Raw genomic sequence first — 12,694 nt, forward strand, 5'->3', positions numbered from 1 at the left:
TGTCAGTTTACAAATGAGCACTGGCTGAGTCATTTTTGCCAAGCCATCTTCTTTCCACTCGCTGTATCCTAGTCCCAAGTGACAGGGAGCACACTGCAAGAACAGTAATACCAGAAAGGACAGATAATCTGCTGCTGTAGAAGAGGGAAGTTATTTTGACCTGATGTAAAAGGTTATGAGGTTATTGCAATGCTAATAATAAGTCTTTTGACTGGGCAGTGTTGATGCAGGATTTTGTTTTTAACTGGTTGTTTTCCTTTCAATTTCCAACATTCATTATTAGGAGCTAAATCTTTGTCCACAGTAAACACTGACTTCCCTAAAGTTACACTGAATTATACACGCTGAGGTCCCCGACCCATATCTGCAGCCATGTAGTTTGAAGGGGTGCTAGCACTTACTAGAGTTTAAAACTGAAAAAAAGCTGTGTTGATTTTGCCTCCTGTGTCCCAACCTGAAGGTGTGACAGAGCAAATGCAGCCTAGTCATATGTTACTCAGCCACACTAGTCTGTTCCTGTGACCCTGAGCTGGTCCGGGATGCAGGGTAGTGATCCCAAGCGAGCCATAGCTAGCTTTTGTGCCAATCCTGACTCTTTTCACTGAAGATTTACCTCTCTTAGTATGTCCCTTGCCAGCCCTGGCATAGCCCTTTTATGTGCACGTGCTTTGGAGAATGGGCCAGGTGACATACAGAGGAAGAAATGTGGGCTATGCAGAGTATTTATTCTCTTTGTGTCAGTATTTCCTAGCATATGCTATAAAGGCAAGTGGATCTGTTTCTCACATATCACAGCTTTCCCTCTAAAAGTTTAAAGTAATGAACAATAACTTTCTTATGCAATGCTTTTCCAGGCTATGAAAGAAGGTTCAGTCCAAAAAGCCAGTATGCTAATCTGCTTTCAGACAGCTCTCCACTCCACTCTTGTGCATTCCTAATTGGCACAGTAACGATGCAGTACCAAAAACACTACCCTGCCCTTTCGGTGATGGATGTTAATGGTCATAATCACTGAATCCATGCTAAGAGGAGCTTGTTCCTTTGCAGTCCCAGTAGTGTGTTACACCATGATCCATCGCCGTGTCTCATAGAAATGAATTGGTCTTTTCTCTTTTTGTTCCTGCACATTAGCAGCCATTTGCATTTCCCTCCAATGAATTTTATAACCAGGTTCAGCGACAGATTCTTTACAGAAATGGTTTCAGATTTTCCAAGGCACAGTGGAGGAGGAAGGATGTCACACAGAGGGCTTCACTCTTTCTGTGATGCCTTCTGGGTTGCAGTGAACTGAAAACGTTTTCATTCTAAAGGCTCAGCTTTGAAAGAGCGATTTCACCTTCTGAGTTGCTAATGAAATAACTACATTCATGCCAAACTGAGACTGGTACTGCACACTAAAAAATTACATGAAACAGCTGTGTTTGACATTATGGCTTCCACTTACAAAAGGGTTTCCTCCTCAGTTCCTAGAAATTTGCATGGAATAAGCGAAGTCGCAGTTGCACATCTTTGAGAGCCCCAGCATCCCTGTCTGTTACACATTTTTCTCACAGTTTGCTCTGAGGCTGCATGGATGAAAAGTAAAGAAGCGCTAAATAGGAACAGATGTCCTAATTAATACTGTTCTCTCAGTATTTTTTTCTAAGCTGATGACCAGACATTTGAACATAAATGAGATCAGTCCAGGTACACTGAACATTCACTGCACCTGACTGCTCTGTTTGGTTAGGGTTTTGCTTTGTTTTCTTTGATTTTCAAGAATCCTTGGATGACTTCATAGGATCTTAAAAAAAAAAAATTAGAAGTAATAAACTAGCTCCAGCTTACACATGCACAATGACAACTATATTAATGACATAGTTCCTTTTTCTACTGTGATAAAAGAGCATTCAGCATCATGCTCATCATTTTCCAGCTTGTACAGAACTACCATAGAGAAGAAAAACGACCTGCTCCCTGAGTATTTTGCCATTAAAAGCATTGCATAAGGAACTCTTTGCACAACCAAATAGGGCTTTGGGTCACATCAGTGTTTTATCCAGGTGACTCACTTCAGTCTTCCTTACACACACTTCACTCTCTTTTCTTTTGTACCTGAGCAGAACTGTTAAATGGGACGCTTTATCTTTTGCAAAAGACTTTTAACATTTCGTTATGTATTTTCCCTATCCCTCACCTCATTACTGTCCATTTTATGCTGTTTCAAATTATTTCCCCTCACACATGCTCAGAACATCCTGTGAACTTTTGGTTTCTGAGTCCATCAGTGATACACATGGCTGAAATGCACCTATTTGACACACTGCCCTGAACACTTCCATTCAATAAAATTAGCTGTACCTGCTGCACACAATTGTTGGAAGATGATTAAATTGTATTGCCTAATCTTTTCTCACAATCCACATTGCAATTTTCTTTGAGGCACAGCCTTCCCTCCAGCACCACCACCTTTCTCGCAATCCACTTTGCCATTACTCCAAAACCGCAGTGATAGCAAAGTTGGAGTGTTCCATTAGGTAATACATCAGGTAATGAAAATTGTGCCTGTCTTGATCGCTTCTGTCTCAGTGTTAGCAATATGCCTACACTTTTATGGCTTCATCTAACACCAGATTGCCTGTACTAAGACGTGGTCAGAGTGTTTGTACATGGTCCACCGGGACTTCAGTTGACATGATGACAGCCCTTCCCTGTTCTCAGATAGTTTGACCTCTGCATTTGTAGAAGTAAGCCAGGAGAAAGGTGCAGCCAAGGTATCTAGCTGTGTCACAAGCAGCTGTTATACAGGATCAGAGGAGGCAACAGGAATTGCTTTCATGTTTCATGACCTGTATTCAAGCTGTTTGCAAGATGGAAGCAGTGAGCCAGCACTGGGTGCTGTTTCCTTAGGAATAGTCGGGAACCCTAATACGCTTGGATTAAATGGTGGCTTGGGTTATGTGACAGTCATGTGGGCACTAGCTGCAGTTTATCATCTATAACTGAATTTGTGATCTCATAGCAAATGGCTTTCAACTTAATCTTCGCCTTAACACTTATGAACTCGTTCACTGATGGTTACCAGTGTTTCCTGGCTCCTTGCCAGCTTTGAAGAAGATGAAGCAGTTCAGCCTAATGCAGCAGGCATTTTTGGCATGAAAAAATATCCTATTCTTTTTGCAATGGGTTATTCATCCTTTTACCTGCTTTCTTTAGGTACAAGGGTGATCTGCAGAGCGGCGAGTGCCAACCCCAGATTTTGCAGAGAAAGCAGCAAATATAACCCATGGCTTCCTTAGAAAAACCACATTCGGAGTCAGGAATCAAAGCTGACTGTCTATTCAGCCTAGCAGGCAGAGCCCACCTCCACATTGTTCACTGTATTGAGCCCATGTGGAATAGTCTATTTGGTGTATAAAAAATGGAAGCTTTTATTTGAGTTCTGAACCTGATGTGGAAGTCTGCAGTTAAGTATCTTTCTTTCACAGACAAAGGAAATTTTGCCTGAAGGTTGTTGGATTTGCTTCATAGTACAGTGGTTTTCATTTAAGATGTCTTTGTGTGTTGACAACCTTGTCTGAAGGTTATTTCATTGTATTCTCCTTGATCAAATGCTATTCACAATACAGTGGATGTCATGACCCAGTAATCCCATTTAATGAAATTCAGTGTCTCCTGACTAGCTAGCAAAGGGACGTCCCATTCAAACAATTATCAGACCTTAGCATTCAACTCGTGACTAATATCAAATCAGAAATGACTCTTACTTTCCTCCTTCTGTTCACCTTGAGTGAACGTTAAATTGATTAACAGATCTAGATATTATCAAAGTCTGCACACACACTATAATAAAGGCAAAAAATAATTTCTGATGGGTACATTTTATCCACCTCATAAGGCGTCCTGTTAATTCACTTGTCCCTTGAACTATCTAAAGCTGATGATGTTGCACATTTGTCTCCCCAAAATAATTAACTCTTATCAAAATCCACTATGCTTCACTTACTCAACCATAACAAGCTGTTGCTCACAACACACAGTTTGTCTTTGATATCAGAAACACGAAACTAATGTGAAAGAAGGATGCTCTAGATCCATAAATTAAATTTAATCTCAGCCTTGCAATACCTGTATCTTGGTATCTTGCTACCTTGCTACCACTGTCCTGAGGCAGTTTCCAGACATGGGAACAGTAATGTGCCTAACAACATGGTCCACAAAAAAGCTTCTACGTCAGCTTCTGTTTGGAGTACCAAAGGAAGCATCTGGCTGGGACCTACATCCAGGCCAGAGAGAGACATGACCTTCTGTGCAGGATCCACAGCTACCAAACCACTCCTAAATATAGGAGCATGAGTCAGACTAACTCTCTCATATGAAGAGGTGGTGAAACTTTTGTTCTTTCCACTTCTCAGCTCACTGATCAGACCCCTTAACTAGGATATGGAAAATCCCATTCTGAGTACTTCTGATATAGAATTTGGCATGGGCATTTGGACTCATATTTCCTATTTCCCAAGGGAATGACTTCAGCTTGTGCATTTGTCAAAGAGCTAGGGTGGTGAAGCTGCTTACTATGGTTTGTGCAGGACTAATCTGACTATACTGGGCAAAAGGGAGCAGCTTCAGCAGAAGAATGGGTACCACAAGATTACCTGTAAGGAGACACTCTTCTCTTGAAGCTGCTCCACTTCTCCCAATATTAAATACTCATGGAGCCGTGGAGAAAAATACAACTGAAAAATGAGCTGTTAGGCCCTCTGCAAGGTGGGAGATGGGAGAAACTACCTGATCAGCAGGATACTCTCTGGACTTGAGTAATCATATGCTCAGTCTACAGGAGAAATTGAGATGTCCATATATCTTTTTTTGATGGGAATTTAAGCATCCCAACAGGTGTTTTTTTCAATGTTTCATACTTGCACAGTTAAGATCTGACGTGGGTGAACCACCTAACGACTGAGGTGATCAACTCTTTATCGTCAATACATCAATACAGCAAGAAAGGTTACAAGGTTGCTAATGTTGCAGTGCCCGAAATGAACAAAGGCTATTATTGACATTATTGTCAGCAAGCTCTTCAAGCATTTTTGGACAGGGAAGATTATTAACATCTGCACAATGATGACAGCACAACATGGGTAGTTTAATGCAGCCTGCCTTAAATGCCCTGGAAAGTCAAAAGAAAAGGCATTCTGCACTTCCTGTTCTCAAGGATCACATACAGCTGCTGTGTGTTTCCAAACAGCTGCAACATTTGTCCGAGGAAGATGCAGCAATCTGCTTAGTGTCTGCATATTTGTCTGAAGAGTGCTTAACGAACTGTTGTGATGATCAGCACTTTTAAAAAGTACCTTGCTATGGGCCAGTTCCTCCTCCATGTTCACACTGCAGAAACCTCAAACACACGTCTAGTGTAATTTAAACCTAAGTATGCAGTGAAGATAACATATACAAATATTCAGCAATACCCAGAAATATACTCATCACTGTGGTAAAAGGTGGTAAAGCAATAAAGCTTCCATGGGTTTCAATGCACAGAGGTCACAATTAAGCACTTTTGAAAATTTCCTTCTCCAAAGTCTATAAATACCTACAATTACCATCCAAGTGTTTTTCAGTAGCTTATGGTGACTTATAACAGCCTTATTTGTATTCACATGGAGGATTTCAGCTACAAAATCCATGGCCGCCTGCTGTCCCAGAGCTGAGTCTCTCTGAATAGAGGTCAACCAGTCTTTGCAGCTGCAGTGAAGTTGATCACTGGCAGCTCCCCACCAAAGTTGAAAAATGATCCACTGCTCCTGGCATCAGTGATGTCAAGTAGGCACCCCATTACCCTTTCCCACTGGGTTGGTGTCCAAGTGTCCCAGCAGATGGGAAGGCAGCCTGGTCACTCAGACCCATTTCTACCCTTCAGTGTGATGTCCTGGCATCAGGTTAACCTCAGACACCTTAGGTCAGTGCCCTGGCTGGCTCAGAGCTTTTCCACCAAGCTTTCTCTCCAGGACCTTGTACCCACCTATCTCCATCTGTCCTCTGACAGGCTGATGAGCTCTGAAATAAGCGTCAGCCCTTCTCTTGCAACCTCTTCCTTGGTGGGACAAGGCATGGCACCCGTTTCAGTACCTCCGTCAGCTGGTTTGCAGGGTCCGGGATGTATTTAGTGCTGGGACCAGAGATCCTGTCACACAAAGTCAGGGACAGACCCCTCGTACAAGCACAGAGGGAAAGTCAAGTGACAGCATGGGTTAACCAGAGGGCTGAGAGAAGGGTGGTCCTCCCAATGACAGCATGGGGCAGTTCAATGTTTCAGCTTGAGTGACACTTGTGGCATCTGGCCCTGCAAAATACCTGGGGATCAGAGGGATACACAATGGTGAAACAGTAAGTATTATGATAAACACAGTTTCTTAGATTCCTGGAATTAGTTGAGTTTTTGTTGAATGCCCAAGACAGATACTACAAAAAGCAGTAATCTGTGAAAACACTCGGTAAAAGTTGACTGTAATGGCTGAACTACAGATTGTGGTAATTAATTGTAGGGATAAGAAGAGGAAAAAAAAATATCAGCAAAGTAAAATATTCTTTTAAAGGTTAAATAAATCCAAATGTGAGTGAATTAAATATTTAAATGAAAACTTCAAAGAAAATTAGTGTCTTTTACCCTATGTTTTACAACTTTAACAAACTCTACAATCTTATGGTAGTGCAGCACATGTTGAAGCTAATGAACTAATTGTTCATGTACGCATGTAAACCACCCTAGAACAGCTAAAGCTAAAGCAATTAATGAAGATATTAAAGGTGACACAACAACATTCAAAACAAACCAAGAAATAAGGTTATTTATAGATATTAAGTACTAGTAATGGTTTGCTACAAGTTCCAAACCACTTAGAAAGCCACTCTGCAACTCTGTTATACAGATTTATTGTCACCTTCCTTCCTTCAGCATCACCAGAAAATCAATAGACACTTGCCTGATATGATCATATAACTTTTCTTGGGAAGAAAGTCTGTATATTACTGAATCTAGCAGAATGGAGGGGGTATTATTTCTCCAGTTCCTTATTTAGCAAAGGCAGTTTTATCCACAGGCCTGGTACAATGAATTTGTATTGACAAAATTGCTGTAGTGTGACTATATATATCAATAGTTCTCGAGCTGTTATAGATCACTGCCTCCAAAAGCAAGCAAACAAATGGAAAAAAACAAACCCCAGCAAACCCCAAAATGTGGATGATAAGACTGCTTTGTTGTCTTCTGCAGCAAATGGCAGAAAGTAACCTCATACAAAGTTTTGCCTTTGTTTTGGATTGTGATGGATGTGAATGTCATTGAGCTATGAAGAGAAAGGAAGAACCTGAAAATAACAGTGGGCATTAGCACGTCTTTGGACACATAATCTCAGCCTTAAGGCTGAGTTGCAGTAATTAAAGAAACAGGATTTCAATATGGGATTTGCTGTGGAGTCACATTTCCATCCTGACCCTAAAGAAAATGAGTGGGGTTTTTCTAATGGATTCACATAGGACCTTAATGCTGCAAAGCAGCTTATGAGTTTTGTTATTCAGCAGAGTATTCTAGCATAATTAAAGGCTCCTTTAGGCCTCTTTGCATACCAAGCCTCACGTCCTCACCAGCTGGCTTGGAAGCTGCAGCCAGCAATCCCAGTTGGACACTGAGAGCAATGCTGGTTACTATCCCACTGGTACTCATGGCCTTCGTTCCTTCCAGAGCTCCCTGGACATAGCCACTGCTGATACCAATTTCAATATGATTGACTTATAGTTGTTGTTGGCCTGGGGAGGAAGAGATGGGCCAAATTCACTGGCATGTAAGCCAAGGGAGGTCAGACAAAACCAACACACCCCTTTCAGCTCAGTCCTAAAACATGGCACTGAGCTAAAGAGATCAGTGCAACAGCCGTACATGGGATTTCATGCCACACTCCTTGGACATCCATCACCACCATTTAAGGGTGTACTGAGGGCTCACAGCTGGGCTGGAGGCAGGGAAAAGCCAGGATTGAGTATCTGTCTGGGCCAGCAAACTCTGTTCCTTGAACTGCTCTAACCAAAGCCAGCCCCACAGGCAGAGGAAAGTATCTCAACTATCCCAGCTGGCAAACATTTTTTTTTTCCTTTTGAGGAAAAAAGTAAAATACCATTAATTAAAGAATATTTAAAATATCATTCAGCGTTTGTTTGGGTTGATCGTTATAACAGCATTGTGTAGCTGATGGATCCCTGGAGTAAATGAGACACTCGCTGCTGTAGAAAGGTATTTCTGCCCTGCCATTCTCGTCCTACTCTCCACTGCACTGACAGATCTAATCGTATACTTAATTGCGTTCTTTCAAAAGTGAACAGGAAAGGCATTCAATGACCAGTGGAGACATTTCCAAAGGAAAACACTCACTTTCTCCTAAAAAAAAAAAGGATTAGCTCTCTTTGGGACTATGTTATTGAGAGTGAATGGCTGTAAATGTGGATCGCAGATGATTTACTCTTTATCCCAGGATTTTGGGGATGAGTCATATTACTGTACCAGACAATGGCTGGACAAATAAAAAAAATCTGCTCCTATTAGGACAAAGAAATATATAGTGGGGGAAAAAAGAGTTCTTCAGTACATTGATAAAAACAAATACATATTCAAAAGAATTGTAGGACTGTATTTGTTTATAGCATTAAAAAAGAAAATGCTTTCATGTCTAGGTTTTTCATACTTGCTTATGTAGCAACTATATAATATAGACACATTATGTTTGCATTTTATATATCTGTATGCATATATAAAAACTGTACATTTTTTAAAACTAAGTACTAATGTATTGTCTGGCATGTCCTCAAGCCCTGGATCACTTCTGGACAGAAAGAAGGCAAACCCTAGAAATCTGCTTACTTTGGATCTGGCTTCTGACACTCCTTGATGGATAACAGATAACAGTGTCATTTTTAAGAGGCCTTCAGCCGAGATAAAAGCCTGTATATTAACTGCCATATTTCTGTGCTATATCAGAGAATGTAAGAGACAGAATTTGGTTGAAAAAAACCGACCCCCTTGGCATGTGCTGATATCAAGGAATATTAAGTATTTTCTTCCAGCTCACTGAGCCCTCACAGATTTAAGACAGACTAGTATAGCTCTCCACAGCAAGGTAATACATAGCACAGGCTCTTTCTGGAAGAAGTCTAGGAGATAGCCAGCCTGAGGAAAAATGCTGAGCTAAATTCAACACAATATTATTGTTCATTTCTCTGCTCATTGAAACAGACTTTAGGAAAGGAAAGTGAATTTAAGCTCTACAGTGTGTGAAGTATATATTTGATAAGAGGTTGAATCAGGTGACTATTTATTAGAAAGTACAGCAGATGTCGAGTAACATTATCTATCCTAAAACAAGTCTGAGTTGTAGGCATGCCAACCCACACAGCCACTCAAAGCAAAACCTAGGAACTGCACTTTGAAATGGGAGATTGGAACAAAAAAAAAAGAATAGGACACTTTTGTAAGTGTGGGTCTTAGTATGAAACTACTTGAATGAATTTTCCCCTGTCTGAAAAGTGCCATGTCATTAAAAGTAATATAGATTTGTGGACAACTGCCAGCCATACTTTGCTCAGGATAAAGAAAAGCAATGCAGAATTATACTCCATCATTCACCAGACTGCTTACACTCCTTTTACTTAAATAGAAGCCCATCATAATATTACAGAATACTTTAAAAATGTTCTGTAATTAGTTTCCAGAAATAAATTAGCTAACAGTGGATGAATCACAGACTTTTTTCTGCACACCCCAGGCTGATCAACCCTCAGAGATACTTGAACCTGGAAAAGTCACAATTGAATGCAGTGTTATAGCCTTGCCAGCCCTATACAGCTTTCTCATAATCAGGTCCTGGCTTTTATTCCTTCTTCTTGCTGTCTCCAAAGATATCCACTCCCATTGGCGTGATACTTGTCTTGCTTTTTCAGGGGTGATGTGGAAGTATAGCAGGGTTGTGCATGGCTGAACTCAGCTTCCAGCTCCCTTTGAAGTCAAGAGAATGGCAGACTGTGCATGTTAGAGTATTTCTCTTATTGCATTTCCCAAAACAGTGCTGCTTGCAAGCTTGCCAACACTAAGCAGTTACTAGTTTAGCGTACAGGACAGCAGCAGCTGCTGGGCAAGTGCCAATTCTTCTATTAAATATCAACAGCACCGCTACCTGAAGCCACCAAGAACATGTCAGAATCAAGAGGAAACTGCCACAAACTCATCTATACGTTTACATCCTGTGCTGCTGTTGGCAGGCTGCAATAATCACATAACCAGCCATTTAAAGCAGGGCTGACGAGAAAGCAACTCCAAATAAAATCAGCTAGGAGTAGAGGCAAATGCAAACTTCCAAGCAACTGTCCCCCTTTGGGGTTTGTTGCCAGTTTTCTACTTTACTTCTCAAATAACTTTACTGTTGCTTTGAAAACCTCTGATGCTGTCACAGCTGAAGTATTAATCAGCAGTTTACTTAATGTCCTGATTTGGGCCAACAGCAGAAACACTGGCTGGTTTGTTTCTGGCAAAGGTTGTAAAGAAAGGGCTCTGGGCTGGGGAGCACAGAGCACTTCAGTTTTGCTTTTGGAGAGCAGTGAAGATTGCCTTTTGATGTACAACTGCTTCCATCACAGATTTGAAACAGGGCCTCCAGCATACAAAGCTGCATCCATGATTATGGAAATAAAGCCATGGGATGGGTATAGGACTTTGGTGACACATCTGTATGAGTTAATTAAAGTCCTCCCACCTCCATTAATGCCCAGTGGTTGCAGACCTCTGCATTTGCTGTTTACCTCCACACATATTGGGGCAATAAATACTGAGTTATCACATCAGATTCTGCAAGATTTGCAGAAAGTAGTTCTATTCTTTCTTTCTCTTTTCTTCATACCACCTATAGTAATGAAGTCATGAAATGGTTACTTTAATCCCACTCCCATTTTGTCCCATCTTGTAAAACAAAGCAAAGCAAATGGGAGATCTCATGCTAGAGCACATTTCCTGCTACCTTGCACCAATGCCATCAGTCATCATCCTCAATGCACTGCCCACCACCATTTTTCAGTATGAAGAGCTCCAGTCTTTCTGTCCAAAGCCAGTCCTTCATATACTGTAAAAATTGAAGGAATTTAGCATTGTCTCCTCTTTCTGCAAGCAGGCAAGGAGCCAGTGCTGAGGGCAGAGGGACAGGGCCAGCCTCCAAGGCAGAGTCCTCTCCGGTTCCTAGATGTCTCCGCAAGACCTTTCTACCAGCAGCCATTACCGACCAAGAGTAAACATCTGTTTGCAGTAGCAGGGGCTCCTCCACACCGCAAGAACTTGTCATAAGAAATCACCTGAGGCACTGACACCTGAGAACAGCCACCTGCGCCCGACCCGACCCCCCGGGCATGCACCAGCCTTCACTGGAGAAAGCACGGGGCTGCCCGTGGGACACCAGAGCCTCTGCGAGCTACTGGCATGTGTAAGATGTTTCTGAGACAGCCCTGTCTCTGGGGAACAAACGCTGCCTGCTGGAATGTTCTGCAGAATTTCCTCCTTCTCATGGTAGGAAATATCCGAGACCACGGAGTCTTCATTCAGATAAACGCTAGGAGCAACGCACTCAAAGATAGCTCTTGAAAGCCAAGCCCAAGCATTTCAATGGCAACTATTTTCCTGGAGCACTGGCAGTGGCCATTGTACCAGCACAGCTGCACTCTCAGAAATCAGGCATTTCAGATTTAGGTGCTAAACAAAGAACTTAAAAGCTTGAACATTGCTGGGGGAGGGAGAGAAGCCAAGAGAGATTTCGGAAGGCATTTATGTGCTCGAAGTTAAAGATGGGAAAATGCTACTCATCTGGGACATGCAATTCTTGGAAAAATCCAGACTTAGTTATCTTACTTCTACTGAGTCTGCAGATGTTATTCTGACTGCCTTTTTTTTTTTTTTTTTTTTTAAATAAGATCACATCTTCTGTAAGAATTTAAATTATCTATGTGCCTAATTTGTATTGTTTATCTGTGTTATGCTATGAAAAATGGATTACACATTCAAAACTCACCAGAGTGGCTGCAGAGTTTAATGAAGGCACAACTGATATGCTGCTGCAAATGCCAGCTGGTTTCCACAATAAAAGATGAGCTGAGATGAAAAAAAAATAGTTTTCCTGAGCTTGTGCCTATTTTGAAATTACTATTAAAAGGCAGCTCCAACACTGTGTTAGGAAAGTGGACAGATGAGTACCAAAGACATTTTCATATACATATGAATGCCTGTTAATAAAGGACAATTTAAAAAATTGAAATATATTACAATCTAAATAATATTTTCACCCAGAAAAATTGTTTCAAACTTACCAACAGGCACTGGGGTGAGGTAGGCTTTGTACGTGGATGTCATGCTGATACAAAAGAAATGTTATGGAAGGTGGGTGACCCATTGAATGGGCTTAAAAATTGAAATAGAGTTGAAGAAGTTATAGGAAAAAAAATGGGAATAGAGGGTAGAAATACCATAGGATAAGCAAGGGTAGCAATCCAACAAGAGCAGACCATTGATGCGCTATGTATCATTGACACAGCAGAGGCAGAGTACTGAACTCCTGACCTGAGGTGTAATGGTCCATATTTATCAGGCAGAACACAAGTGGTATGAATGAGGAGTGGGTCCATTAATAATTGC

This window comes from Ciconia boyciana, chromosome 7, assembly GCF_034638445.1.
Source record: "Ciconia boyciana chromosome 7, ASM3463844v1, whole genome shotgun sequence".
Lineage (NCBI taxonomy): Eukaryota > Metazoa > Chordata > Aves > Ciconiiformes > Ciconiidae > Ciconia > Ciconia boyciana.